This window comes from Bos grunniens, chromosome 14 (genome assembly GCF_055505025.1).
Source record: "Bos grunniens cultivar Pamir isolate PY7600 chromosome 14, Bosgru_T2T1.0, whole genome shotgun sequence".
Lineage (NCBI taxonomy): Eukaryota > Metazoa > Chordata > Mammalia > Artiodactyla > Bovidae > Bos > Bos grunniens.
The window spans coordinates 76,584,144-76,599,426 of record NC_141178.1 but is presented as its reverse complement, the minus strand read 5'-3'; the positions used below and the strand labels follow the sequence as shown (position 1 = coordinate 76,599,426).

Here is a 15,283-nt window from a genome sequence, read left to right as displayed (position 1 = left end):
GTTGTTTGGGAGAGGTGTCTGTGTACCCTCTTCACGTCAATCTCTGTCGAAGACGAGGGAATACAGATGACGGCAGGAAGGCAGTGGTTATAGAGGGCTTCTGGAGGACCTCTGAGCTTCCCAGGTGGCATGAGTCGTAAAGAACCCACCTGCCAATGCAGGAGACGTAAGAGACACGGGTTCGATCCCTGCATTGGGAGGATTCCCCGGAGGAGGGCATAACAACTCACTCCAGTGTTCTTGCCTAGAGAATCCCACGGACAGAGGAGCCAGAGGGGCTACGATCCAGAGTCGGACACGACTGAAGCGACTTGGCACACAAGCTCAGAGATCTGTCACAAGGTGGGGACGGTGGAGGTGGAGACCTTCCCGGCTGGTGAATGACAAGGACATGACTGGATCCTCAGAGTTGGGTTCCTGTCTCATTTCCTCTCTAGACTGAACTGCCCCGAGAAACACGCTTAAGGTTTTGAACCAGATTTTGATGACACAGGGAGTCACTGAAGGATTTTAAGCAAAGAAATAAGAGCTGTGTATCTTTTCTTTCTCTCTTGCCGTCGGCACTTTGCATCTTCTCTTCCTTCTGCCTAGAATGCTCATCCTCGCACTCTCCACCTCTTCTCCCAACTTCCACTCATTCCTTAGGAGCCAGATGAGGTGCCGCTCCCTCCAGGAAGCCTTCTCTGACCATTATCAGCACTTAAAATCTACACTGTGCCCTAAGTCCATGTTCACTAGTCTCCCCACGAGGCTATGAATCCATGAGAACTGGGACCACTTGCCCTGTGAGTCCTTGAAGCCTAAGCCTTAGCTCCATGACACATCACAGTGCTTCATTAATCATCTTAGTATGAATTACTGAGTTGACTCTGTAATATCCCAACAACGTGTACCAGGATGGAGCTGGGTCAAAGGTCCTATACCAAGAAGGGTGGACAGGAGGTGATGAGGGGGGCAAAGCAAGCAGAGCGCCTCCACCAGCAGGCGCTCCATCAACATCCACCGAGTTGGAGTCTGACTTCCCTTCTTTCGGTTTCTGCTCCAAGAATCCACCACAAGCTTCTTCCTCAAAGAAGACGCCCTTGAACTGGCATTCATTTTTGTTGTTGTTTAGTCAGTAAGTTGGGTATGACTCTTTGCAGCCCCATGGGCTGCAGCCTGCTAGGCTTCTTTGCCCATAGGATGACCCAGGCAAGAATACTGCTGTGGGTTGTCATTCCCTTCTCCAGGGGATCTTTCCAAGCCAGGGATTGAACCCAAGTCTCCCAGGTCTCCTGCATTGCAGGGGAATTCTTTACCAGCTGAGCTACCAGGGAAGCCCCAAAACATATATATATGTATACAGAATACTGGAGTGGGTTGCCATTTCCTTCTCCAGGGGATCTTCCAGGACCAGGGATCGAACCCGCGTCTCTTGCTTCGCCTGCACTGCAGGGGGATTCTTTACCACTGTGCCCCCTGGGAAGACCTGGCATCCGTTACACCTATGAGAATCTTCTGGCGTTTGGAAAATAGATGGTGATGGAACATGATTTTGCTGTCAAGGGACAGTCTGGTGGGGACAGGGATACACTGCGGTGGGTGGATAACTTCCCAGTCCACTTTCTCACCCCATTTGTGATCCATTCATTCATCCAAAAAGTATTTACTAAGAGGTACCATGCGTCTGGTTTCCCAAGTGGTGTAGTGGTAAAGAATCTGCCTGTCAATATAGGAGATGCAAGAGATGCAGGTTAAGTCCCTGGATTGAGAAGTTCCCCTGGCATAGGAAATGGCAGCCTTCTCCAGTATTCTAGCCTGGAAAATTCCATGGACAGAGGAGCCTGGCGGGCTACAGTCCATGAGGTTGCAAAGCGTCAGACATGACTAAGTATGCTTGCACCATGCCCCTGGCACGATTCTAAATTCTGGAGATAGATCAGGGAACAAAATAGGCAAAAATCCCCACCCCGTGGACCTAACACCTGGTGGAATAGACATGAAATATGAAGTGTTAGTTGTTCAGTCATGTCCAACCCTCTGCGACCCCATGGGCTGTAAGCTGCCAGGCTCCTCTGTCCATGGGATTCTGCAGGCAAGAATCCTGGAGTGGGTTGCCATTCCCTTCTCCAGGGAATCTTCCTAACCCAGGGATCGAACCCCAACTTCCTGCATTGCAGGCAGATTCTTTCCCAACTGAGCCACCAGGGAAGCCTCTCTCTTTCATAGCACCGGCATCATTTCCCTTAATCATACGTCTTTATATCTCCCCTGAATTCCGAGATACTCAAGAGCAGACTCTGTTTTATCCATCCCTGGATACCCAACCCTGGACGCACTATATGCTCAGTAAATGTTCTTCAGAGACATCTCAGATATCTGCCTTATTCTGAGTTGTTTGAAATGTAAATGAAATTATTTTGAGCCCCACATCGGGACAATCTCCCCCAAGAATTTGAGAGAAGAGACAAGACAGAAAAATGGGAGAAGGGTGGCTTTAATTTTCTTCTTGTCCCTGTGTTAAATCCTCTTGCCCCAGACAGAACCTTGGACCCTTCTTGCCTTGTATTCCACACGAAGAAACCTTCTAGCAGAAGGCCTGGGGGTTTCTTGCAGGACGTTTGAATATGTGAGGAAAGAAGAAGGTGGTGATTGGGCCAGCACAATGCAAATAACTTAGATAAACTGCTCCTGAAATGGCTTGGGAGGATGGTGTCCGCAGAGATGGTGGAGGGGGGAGGGAGCACCTCCAAAAATCCACTCCTCCAGAAACGCAACAATCTGGGGAACATTTGCTTAAGAAAAAAAAAAAGGCTTAATCTGGTTCTTTTTTTTAAAAAATAAACCATGTGGCATCTTAACTTGCTTGTTCTCCTCCTTCTTCTCCAGCTCCACAACAGGCTTGACAACCACAACCCTAAGTCACAGTGGAACCCAGCAGCCCATGTGCCACTGGAGTGGGGCAGAGAACTATACATCAATGAAAATTTTAGATTAAACATACATAAAAAAAAGAAGTGTCTAATCCCTTTTGTGTAAATAGCGTCACACACACACCCCTCTTGAAGGTACAAGTGGCCACCTTTGCTTTGGTTCTAATTCATGTTCTTCCCCTCTCTCAAACACAGAGAGACTCAATTTGATTCTCCGCCTTCCAGAAGCTTCTGTTGTGGCTGGGAAGACAAAGAAAGGCTCACAGGTACAAATGCAGGGCAAGTTGAAAAGCCCAGTGTATAGTTTCTCAACCGGTAAGTAAAAAAGGCATGGATGAGTAATAAGGACGGGGTAGGCAAAAGCAGAGACATTACTTTGCTGACAAAGGTTCGTCTAGTCAAAGCTATGGTTTTTCCATTAGTCATGTATGGATGTGAGTTGTACTATAGAGAAAGCTGAGTGCCAAAGAATTGATGCTTTTGAACTGTGGTGTTGGAGAAGACTCTTGAGAGTCCCTGGGACTGCAAGGAGATCCAACCAGTCCATCCTAAAGGAGATCAGTCCTGAATATTCATTGGAAGGACTGATGTTGAAGCTGAAGCTCCAATACTCTGGCCACCTAACGCAAAGAGCTGACTCATTGGAAAAGACCCTGATGCTGGGAAAGATTGAAGGCAAGAGGAGAAGGGGACGACAGAGGATGAGATGGTTGGATGGCATCACTGACTTGATGGACATGAGTTTGAGGAAGCTCTGGGAGTTGGTGAAGGACAGGGAAGCCTGGCGTGCTGCAGTCCATGGGGTCACAGTCTGACATGACTGAGCAACTGAACTGAACTGAACTGAAGTAGAAGTTATTGCCAATGGAAATATAGGAGAACATCATGAAAGAGACGATGCTGGCCAGGTCTGCAAGTGCTGGGTGCATGAGTTTGAAGCACAATAAATACATTTATTACTAAGCAAACAGAGTAGAGAACAATCGGACGTTTTCTTCGGAGACCAGTGGGATTGTCATTTCACTTTACACCACCAGAGGGCACTATAACATGCGTTGGGATTTATGGAAGAAAGTTGGTTTTGGTTTTTCCTTACCAGGTCCAGTTGTCAGCAAGGTCTTTGTAAGTTTATAGCTGCTAGTACTCTTGCCTGGAAAATCCCATGGACAGAGGAGCTTGGTAGGCTGCCGTCTATGGGGTCGCACAGAGTCGGACATGACTGAAGTGACTTAGCAGCAGCTGCTGGAAAAAACTTGGCTAGTTCTGAGCATTGCTAATGCCCCTCCCCATAAGAAGGTGTTAGCTGAAATGTGAGGCTGTAACATTTGTAAGAAGGGATAACAGGAATTTTTTCCAAATTTGACCTCAACGTGCTCCCTGGTGTGTGCGTGCTCAGTCGGGTCTGACTCTGCGTGACCCCATGGATTGTAGCCCACCAGGCTCCTCTGTCCATGGGATTCTCCAGGCAAGATACTTGATTGGGTAGCCATTTCTTCCTCAGGGGATCTTCCCACCCAGGGATCAAACCTGCATCTCCTGTGTCTCCTGCATTGCAGGCAGATTCTTTTACTGCTGAGCCACCAGGGAAGCCAAGAGGATCCAGAACACCTGGGCCAAGCACCTTCTTCTTTCTGCTGAGATCGCCCTCCCCCAACCCTTTCTCCTCCTCATCTCCAAGGACCACCTTCTCTCTGAGTCCCCAACATCGGACAAACATCGTGGTTCTGTTAGTATTGATTCCATTGGATTCTAAGGATTCATGTTATTTTAATTAAGGTTTCTTAATAGTCAGAGAGATTCAAGGGACTAGATCTGATAGACAGAGTGCCTGAAGAGCTATGGACGGAGGTTTGTGACATTGTACAAGAGGCAGTGATCAAGACCATCCCCAAGAAAAAGAAATGCAAAAAGGCAAAATGGTTGTCTGAGGAGGCCTTACAAATAGCTGAGAAAAGAAGAGAAGTGAAAGGCAAAGGAAAAAAGGAAAGATATACCCATTTGAATGCAGAGTTCCAAAGAATAGCAAGGAGAGATAAGAAAGCCTTCCTCAGAGATCAATGCAAAGAAATAGAGGAAAACAACAGAATGGGAAAGACTAGAGATCTCTTCAAGAAAATTAGAGATACCAAGGGAACATTTCATGCAAAGATGGGCTCAATAAAGGACAGAAATGGTATGGACCTAACAGAAGCAAAAGATATTAAGAAGAGGTGGCAAGACTACACGAAAAAACTATACAAAAAAAGATTTTCATGACCCAGATAACCACAATGACGTAATCACTCACCTAGAGCCAGACATCCTGGAATGCGAAGTCAAGTGGGCTTTAGGAAGCATCACTACGAACAAAGCTAGTGGAGGTGATGAAATTCCAATTGAGCTATTTCAAATCCTCAAAGATGACACTGTGAAAGTGCTGCACTCAATAGCCAGCAAATTTGGAAAACTCAGCAGGGGCCACAGGAACGGAAAAGGTCAGTTTTCATTCCAATCCCAAAGAAAGGCAATGCCAAAGAATGTTCAAACTACCACACAATTGCACTCATCTCACACGCTAGCAAAGTAATATTCAAAATTCTCAAGCCAGGCTTCAACAGTACATGAACCGTGAACTTCCAGATGTTCAAGCTGGATTTAGAAAAGACAGAGGAACCAGAGATCAAATTGCCAACATCTGTTGGATCATCGAAAAAGCAAGAGCATTCCAGAAAAACATGCACTTCTGCTTTACCAACTATGCCAAAGCCTTTGACTGTGTGGATCACAACGAACTGTGGAAAAATCTTAAAGAGATGGGAATACCAGACCACCTTACCTGCCTCCTGAGAAATCTGTTTGCAGGTCAAGAAGCAACAGTTAGAACTGGACATGGAACAACAGACTGGTTCCAAATTGGGAAAGGAGTATGTCAAAGCTGTATAGTGTAACCCTGCCTATTTAACTTAAATGCAGAGTACATCATGTGAAATGCTGGTCAGGATGAAGCACTAGCTGGAATCAAGATTGCCGGGAGAAATATCAATAACCTCAGATATGCAGATGACACCACCCTTATGGCAGAAAGTGAAGAAGAACTAAAGAGTCTCTTGATGACAGTGAAAGAGGAGAGTGAAAAAGTTGATTTAAAGCTCAACATTCAGAAAACTAAGATCGTGACATCTGGTCCCATCATGACAAATAGATGAGGAAACAGTGACTACTTTATTTCGGGGGCCTCCAATATCACTGCAGATGGTGACTGCAGCCATGAAACTAAAAGGCGCTTGCTCCTTGGAAGAACAGTTATGACCAACCTAGACAGCATATTAAAAAGCAGAAACATTACTTTGCCAACAAAGGTCCATCTAGTCAAAGCTATGGTTTTTCCAGTGGTCATGTATGGATATGAGAGTTGGGCTATAAAGAAAGCTGAGCACCAAAGAATTGATGCTTTTGAACGGTGGAGTTGGAGAAGACTCTTGAGAGTCCCTTGGACTGCAAGGAGATCCAACCAGTCCATCCTAAAGGAAATAAGTCCTGAATATTCATTGGAAGGATTGTTGCTGAAGCTGAAACTCCAATACTTTGGCCACCTGATGCGAAGAGCTGACTCATTGGAAAAGACCCTGATGCTGGGAAAGATTGAAGGCAGGAGGAGAAGGGGACGACAGAGGATGAGATGACTGGATGGCATCACCAACTCAATGGACATGAGGTTGAGTAAACTCCAGGAGTTGGTGAAGGACAGGGAGGCCTGACATGCTGCAGTCCATGGGGTCACAAAGAGTCGGACACGACTGACCGACTGAACTGAACTGAACTGAACAGAGAACTACTCAGTTTCTTGTTTGTCTTGGGCGCATCTCGTGAAAGACCTCTGTCCTGTACCCTTCACAGAAGCTGACTTTTAACCTCTGCCACCCAGCCCTGGGCTGACAGCTTCCCTGTGTCCCATAGCAGGGGCTGCTGGAGGCCAGGGTGTGCCCCAGGCCACTCTGTATCCTCGGTGCCAAGCAAAGTGCTGGGCCACGATCGGATGAACAGGAGGATGAATGGAATAGCCATTCTCATTGTGTGACCCGAGCTCCAACCACTGGGCCACACTACTGGCCTGGGAGGCTTCCACGGCACCCTAGCAGAGGGGCCAGTGTCCGCAAAATGCCAGCATCTTATCTGACCCAGTCCCTGCAGTGTTCACGGCTTCCATGGCTTCCTCATGCACTTAAATGAAATCCCAGCTCCTCACTGTGACCTTCGAGGCCCTGCAGCCCCATCTCCCCGCCCCATCTCTGCCACACTCTCCACCCCTCCCCCTACTCCACCCCCGGTCCGTACACGCCCATCCTGCCCCCACGGTGGGGCTCTGGCCCACATGCGGGTTCCTCTCCCTGGAAAGGCCTTCCTTCTTTCTGTTGTTGTTGTTGAACGGTATCCTTTAATTAAGAGCAACAGAGTAACAGCATCTTAACTATACAGCTGAACTAACAAAATTTGATATTTACGCTATTAAAACCTAAAATCCAGGTCAATCACTGAAAATAAAATTAGACACACACAGAAATCAAAAACATAACTTAGAAAATGCGAGTAGCTACACAGAGAAAAGAAGGCATTAGGTCCCCTGGATTATCTTTCTTGAGCTAATTGTGTTGAATAAACATAGGTCTCTTGATGAAACCCGGGATGGTTTTGGCATTTGCGGGGGATCAAAGAGGGAACTGGGCTTCCGTGGTAGCTCAGAGGTAAGGAATCCACCTGCAATGCTGGAGACAACTGGTTCGATTCCTGGGTTGGGAATATCCCCTGGAGAAGGGATAGGCTACCCACTTCAGTATTCTGGCCTGGAGAATTACATGGACTGCATAGTCCATGGGTCACAGAGTCGGACACGACTGAGCAACTTTCACTTCACTTAAAGAGGGAATTGGGTCCGTTAGGTAACATGAGGATGGCTGCAGCCACTCACAGGTGAGCCCTATCCTAAAGACTATGGGAGTCCTTCCTTCTGATCACCCCATGGCTGGCTCCATTTCGACTTTAAGATCTCAGTTTGGGGGAATTCCCTGGTGGTCCAGTGGGTAGGACTCCAGGCTTTCACTGCTGAGGGCCCAGGCCCAATCTCTGGTCCGGGAACTAAGACCCTGCAAGCCACTCAATTTCAGTTTCAATGTCACTTCTTGGAAAGGCCACACCTGGTTGCTGCTGCTGCTGCTGCTGCTGCTAAGTCGCTTCAGTCGTGTCCGACTCTGTACGACCCCAGAGACAGCAGCCCACCAGGCTCCCCCATCCCTGGGATTCTCCAGGCAAGAACACTGGAGTGGGTTGCCATTTCCTTCTCTAATGCATGAAAGTGAAAAGTGAAAGTGAAGTCGCTCAGTCCTGTCCAACTCTTAGCGACCCCATGGACTGCAGCCTACCAGGCTCCTCCATCCATGGGATTTTCCAGGCAAGAGTACTGGAGTGGAGTGCCATTACCTTCTCTGCCGCACCTGGTTATCCAACTCAAAACCCACACCCATTGCCCATGAGCCAGCTGTAGCTCCCTGTAGAGCGCTCACCCGGGTTTCTATGTGCTGACTTATTGTCTGATGCCCCAGGTAAACGGCAGGATCCTAAAGGCCAGGTGCTTCCCAGTGACAAAGAAATAGCCTGCTAATGCAGGGGGCATAAGAGATGCAGGTTCAATCCCTGGGTCGGGAAGATCCCCAGAGGAAGAAATGGCTGGAGAATCCCCACGGACAGAGGAGCCTAGGGGGCTACAGTCCAAAAGGTAGCAAAGGATTGGACACAACTGAAGTGACTGAGCAGGCGCATGCAAAGGCCAGGACACCCCCAGAGCCCAGCTCAGAGCAAGCTCCCAGACGCCAAGCCAATGCTTCCGCGATGAAGCCCACAGCTAGTCCTGGGCCAGACGCTTTGCATTCTCACCGCAGACCCTGCCCTTCAGCGGGAGTAGGGTGAGTTCACACAGAGGAAGAAGGTCAAGGCTGAAGAAGAAGTGAGCCTGCAAACTTATGGTTACCAAAGGGGAAAGGTTTAGGGATAAATTAGGAGGCTGGCATTAACATATACCCACTATTATGTATAAAATAGGTAACCAACAAGGACCTACCACATAGCACAGGGAACTCAACTCAATATTACATAATAACCTGTAAGGGAAAAGAATCTGAAAAAGAATACATATGGCTATAGGTGTATGAAGTGAAGTGAAAATCACTCAGTCGTGTCCGACTCTTCACGACCCCATGGACTATACAGTCCACGGAATTCTCCAGCCCAGAATACTGAAATGGAGAGCCTTTTCTTTCTCCGGAGGATCTTTCCAACCCAGGGATTGATTGCATAATTGTAAATCAATTATATATTATAAATCAATTATATTGTAAATCATTTTAATTATATAAAAATGTAAATTATATATTATAAATTATAATTATTGCATATTGTAAAAGTGAAAATTATATTGCTAACCAATTATATGTTGTAAATTATATATTATAAATCAATTCTATATTGTAAATCAATAAATTGTAAATCGATTGTATAACTGTAAATCAATTACACTTCAATTAAAAATTTTTTTAAAAAAGGAGTGTGGAGAAAAGTACAAGTTCACCAAACAGGGATCTGGGATTTAAGAGCCAGAAAAGGTGCCACTTACAGCTCTGGGAGTTGTCTAGCTTCCCAAGATGAGCAAGAGACAGAAGCAAAGAGCGTTAGGAACGTGAATGCGGGTTCCAGAGAGTGTGGGTTTGAATCTGGCTCCTCTTCTTACTAAGAGATGACCTTGAGCAAGTCACCTCATTGCCTTGTGCCTCAGTTTTCTTATCTGTAAAATGGAGATGAAAGAAGTATGAAAGTGTCAGTCACTCAGTGTCCGATTCTTTGCAACCCCATAGACTAGCCAGCCAGGCTCCTCTGTCTATGGAATTCTCCAGGCAAGAATACTGGAGTGGGTAGCTGTTCCCTCCTCCAGGGGATCTTCCCAACCCACAGGATCAAACCCCAGTCTCCTGCATTGCAGGCAGATTCTTTACCATCTGAGCCACCAGGGAAGCCCCCAAATGGGGTTGATAATCATAATATCTACATCACCAGGTTCTGATGAACTTAAAGTACCTAATGCTTTTAAAGCATCAGCGTCCAGCATGTTGATCAGTGGTGTCTCTCTGGTCTCCGATGAAAACTAAGGGCTCCTTGAACAAGGGGTCTGCCTATGCACATAGAGGCACTGGGTTCTGTTTGCACGAGCTTCTGTTTCTCTTTGCGTCCTTACCTTTAACAAAGCCGTTTGCAAGTCCCCTTATTTTCCAAAAGGAGCCGCTTCACAAGAGTGGGCTGGACCCATATGCAGGAGACGCAGCTCTGCAAAAAATTAAAATAGACGCCTTTCCCTTTAGGTTATTTCTGCTTCCCCACCCGCCTTGTGAGTGGCATCGCTCCATCCTGAGGCGCTCTGGAAAAGCTCTCTCTCCGCAGGAATGTAATGGATGTCCCGTGCAACTGCCAATACTGCAGCCGATTTCGCGGGGAAATTGCCTCTATCCATCACAGCAGCCCCGGAGCCAGATGCGCATTTGCTGGGAAGACCCCAGGCCAGCCTCTCCCGAGGGTCTTCTCAGAGGTAGCGAAAAGAAAGCCGCTGCTGCAACAAAATAAAATGAGAGAAACAAGGAAGGAAATGAAAGCCACTGGAATCAGTAGCTGTTCCCCCTCCAGGTAGACTCCCTGCTCACCATCACCGAACCCGGGACCAGAGAGAGACTTGGCATCCCCAAAAATGAATTTCCCAACCCCCTCCTCTGGAGGGCGTGCTGGAAGTGGAGACCTGGGTCAGTTTGGAAGGCTGTGCAACAGTGGCTGAGTGGGTGGCTGTCCCCAAGGCAGCCTCCTTCCTGCAGGGAAACCCACAGGTCGGTCCCTCTCATCCATCAGCTCCATGCCTGCCAAGTGGGCAAGGCACACGTCCCCTACTCCTCCAGGATCCATGCAGGCATTTCCCCTGGGGTGACCGAGCCCAGTTCTTCTTGAACCGAGCAGATGGCTGGCAGAGAGGCAGCACCTAAGCTGACCTCCATGGGGCTGTCTGACCTGCAGGAGCACAGAGGATGCTGCCCTGAGCCTCCCAGCCTTGGGGTCTCCCTGAGCTCACAGCCAGCTGAAGGCTGAGGCTCTGAGACGCTGTGGAGAGCACCCGAGGTCACAGGCAGAAGAAGGGGTGAGGACTGGGTTGGAAGCCAGGTCCTGGGGACCCCGCCACCTCCCCGCGCTCTGGCCTCCACGTCTGCAACTGGATTTCTGTCCGTGCAGCCAGGAGAACAGCAAGGATGGGGGTAACATGGAGACATCTGACCCAGGCCTCCCACCCCTTCTTGTGAGTTCTCCAGCAAGTCTTTCCTGCTCAGCCACTTGAAGAGAACAAACACTTCTGTTCGTGCCGGCTGGTCACCGGCCAGAGTTTGTCCTCCCTGGAGAAGATGCTCCGGGCTGTCTCTGTGTTCCCACAGCCCTACTCAGGGTTCAGACACGGCGAACACACAGTCAGGGCTTCTGGGGCTGAACTGAATTTGCTGGACCTACCATAAGTGGGGAGGGGGCTTCCCTGATGGCTCAGACAGTAAAGAATCTGCCTGCAATGTGAGAGACCCAGGTTCTATCCCTGGGTTGGGAAGATCCCCTGGGGAAGGGAATGGTTACACACTCCAGGATTCTGGCCTGGAGAATCCCATGGACAGAGGAGCCTGGCAGGCTACGGTCCATGGGGTCTCAGAAAGTCGGACTCGACTGAATGACTAACACACACACACACACACACACACACACACACACACACCATGAGTGGGGAAGGTGATGAGGTTGAAAGCTCTGCTGAGACACATAATAATAAAACCCAGGAGGCTTCCCTGGTGGGCCAGTGGTTAAGTCTCTTCGCATCCAATGTAGGGGGGATGGGTTCAACTCCTGGTTGAGAACTTCAGATCCCACATGCCACGCTGCGCAATGAGGCCAGAAATAAAAAGATAAATAAAAGAATTTTTTTAAAAAGGTGGCTGCTTACCAATTATACACAATAGAAAGACTTTTTTAAAAAATAAGTAAAGAAATAAAGCCCAGGTCTCTTCAAGCCCGACAGAAAAATGAAAATATGAATTCAAGGAAGGTGCTGGTCCCAAAGCCCCTGCTCTTGACTCCCTTGGGCTGCAGCTCGGGACACATTTTCTCTCTTTCCTTTGGGAAGGAGACAAGCAATTTGCAGTTTGGCTGGAATCAGGGGCTTCTCCACTTACTTGCTTATCTGGATGGAAAATTCGGAACAAAGCTGCCAGGCACCTGTGAGCCACCTCTGCAACAACTTGAGAACACAAGTGATGGAAGCCTTCCAGATGTGAATACCCACAACTGGGTATTGATGATGAAAGCCCGCCGAGCGCTTCCTGCCATTACCAGCAAAACCCCAGGAAGACGAGGAGAGGTGTTCACGCTTTTCTCCCTCATGCACGACCTCAGCTTCATTCAGGAAGCTCTTTGGGGCTCCTCGTCCAAGCCAGGGTCCAGACTGAGTGCCGTGGGGAATGCAGAGGCTGGGTTACAGCCTGAAGGGCAAGGGCTGGAAGCTACTGCTTGGGGATGGATTCCAGCCCTGGTGGCTCAATGGTAAAGAATCCACCTGCAATGCAGGGGATGCTGGTTTGAGCCCTGGTTGAGGAACTAAGATCCCACACGCCTCAGGGCAGCTAAGTCCATTTGCTGTAGCTACTACAACCAGGGAAATCACACGAAGCAACGAAGATCCCCAGTGCTGCAACTGAGACGCAGTGCAGCCAGATAAAGAAAGACTTTTAAATAACGATAACAGTCGTTGAGAACAACAGAACACACAGTGTGATGAACCGTACGCAGTGTGTAAAACAGTTAGCACAGAATGTTCGGAATTACTCAGGCAGCATTTTACAAATAACAAAATATGTGGGATGCACTCCACCCCCTTCTCTGGATGGAACATAAAAGCTCCAGCTGAACATGAAGACAGGAACTTCATGCTGTCCTGCTTCTGCCCGCGTCCTTTACTGAGAAGGCATGACCCGAAGGATTGCTCTCTGAAACATGGAGCTGTCTGGGGCAGCACTGCAGCGAGGCATGTATGTTAGGGACACTCAGACAGTAAATGATCTGTAAATTCAGATCCTTTGAGGTTATTTGGTCCAGCATGAGCCACAATTATCTCATCATGTTGCTGTTTAGTTGCTAAGTCATGTCTGACTCTTTGCAACCCCAAGGACTATAGCCTGCCAGGCTCCTCTATCCGTGGAATTTCCCAGGCAAGAATACTGGAGTGGGTTGCCATTTCCTTCTCCAGGGGATCTTCCCAACCCAGGGATGGAACCTGCAGCTCCCGCCTGGTTTCCTGCACTGCAGGCCGCTTTTTTTACTGCTGGGCCACCAGAGCAGCCCATTAAATGGGCATAAGCATACCTAAGTCACAGAGCTGTAGAGAGAATTCTAGGAAATATACTGAAAGCACTCAACACGTAGACCTTCTCAATAAGTGAAAATTAATCTTCCACTCTGTTAGTGGAGAAGCCTTCCAGGGGCCGACTCTGCTTACCTTTGTGGAGTCAGAAATCTGATTTTTGTCAGTCCGTGGAGAGTTTAAACCACATACGCTGAGATGGAAGCATAAATCAAAATGCCAGTTTATTCATATACGTCGAGAAATCACTGCCATGGTGTATTAGTTTCCTCTTGCTGCTGTAACACATTGAGTGGCTTAAAACAACAGAAATTTATTATCCTACAGTTCAGTAGGCCAGAAGTCTGGCCCCCAACTCACTGGGCTAAAATCAAGCTGTCGGCGGGCTACGTTCCCATGGAGACTCCAGGAGAGACTCTGCTTCCCTGCCTTTTCCAGCTCCTAGAGGCGGCTGCACTCATTGCTGTGCCGCCCTCTGCCTCCATCTGCAAAGCCGGCAGCACTGGCTGAATCCCCCTCACATCTCGTCACTCTGACCTCAGGCTGCTGCCACCTGCCTCTTTAAGGTCTTTAAGGATCCCTGTGATCTCATGCCCACCCAGATGACCCAGGATAATCCCCCTCTTCTAAGACCAGTTTAACTCCATCTGCAACCTCAGTTTGCATTTGCCATGTAACATAACTTAGTCACGGGTTCTAAGAATTGGAACATGAATATCTTGGGGGGAGAGCCTTATTCTGCCTACCACACATGAGAACAGGAATACTTGAGTCCAAGAGAAGCAACTAAAATGTCCATCAACAGAGGAATGGATAAAGAGGATGTGGTATGTACATAGAGTAGAATATTACTCAGTCACAAAACGGGATGAAATTGGGTCATTTGTAGAGAGGCGGATGGACCTAGAGAGTATCACACCGAGTGAAGTAAGTCAGAAAGAGAAAAATAAATATCGTATATTAACGCACGTATGTGCATTAACAACAATCTAGAAAAATAATAATAATCTAGAAAAATGGTACAGATGATCTCATTTGCGAAATAGAAAGAGCCACAGACAGAGAGAGCGAATGTATGGACATCAGCTGGGGAGATGTGAGGGTGGACGGAACTGGGAGATTGGGACGGACATACACAGACTACTACATATAGAATAGATAACTAATGAGAACCTACTGTGTAGCTCAGGGGATTCTACTCCATGCCTTGTGGTGACCAAAAGGGGAAAGAAATCCAAAAAAGAGGGGATACATTTGTATGTATAGCTGATTCACTTTGCTGTACAATAGAAACTAACACAACATTATAAAGCAACTATTAATAAACTCGAATAAAAATTAATTTCAAAAAAAAAAAGAATACTTGAGTTCATATAACCAATACATTATTTCCCTGTATATAGGTCTATGAAGGAGGTTTGGTGAGCACGGAAGTGGAGCCACAACGGTGTCAGACTTACACAGTCCAGCATGTCCCCCTCCACCATGGACAGGGGTCAATGAATAGACCCAGGTATGACTCCTTCCCTGATGAGAGGTGGGCTGGTCCTGACAATATTTGGCTCCGTGACTGTTTTCCATACCTCCAAGGCTGAGTAAACACCACCACAACCAGTAGCCAAGGCAACCTTCTGATGGACACACTTTTCCTTTAGGGGATGGTACTGAGGTCTGCAAAATCGCTGCAGACAGCAACTGCTGCCATGAAATTAAAAGACACTTGTTTCTTGGAAGAAAAGCTCTGACAAACCTAGACAGTGTATTAAAAAGCAGAGATACTGCTTTGCCAACAAAGATCTGTGTAGTCAAATCTTTGATTTTTTCCAGTACTCATGTATAGATGTGAGAGTTGGACCATAAAGAAGGCTGAGTGCAGAAGAATTGATGCTTTCAAATTGTGGTGTTAAAGAAGACTCTT

General features: G+C 47.6%; 1 long non-coding RNA gene across 3 annotated transcripts in view; it reads right to left on the bottom strand.

Annotated features, from left to right (window-relative positions):
• Positions 1-13,643, bottom strand: part of LOC147359706 (uncharacterized) — a 52,788-nt gene extending 39,145 nt beyond the window's left edge. For 2 of the 3 annotated variants that reach the window (XR_015140352.1, XR_015140353.1), the window contains exons 1-3: positions 11,728-11,887; positions 10,171-10,539; positions 9,556-9,723 (exon numbers count right to left, since the gene is read on the bottom strand). This is a non-coding gene — a long non-coding RNA (uncharacterized LOC147359706). Of the gene's footprint in view, positions 1-9,555; positions 9,724-10,170; positions 10,540-11,727; positions 11,888-13,500 lie in introns of those variants that run through there. The other variant, XR_015140354.1, reaches the window with a different exon arrangement.
• Between the last annotated feature and the right edge of the window lie 1,640 nt (positions 13,644-15,283).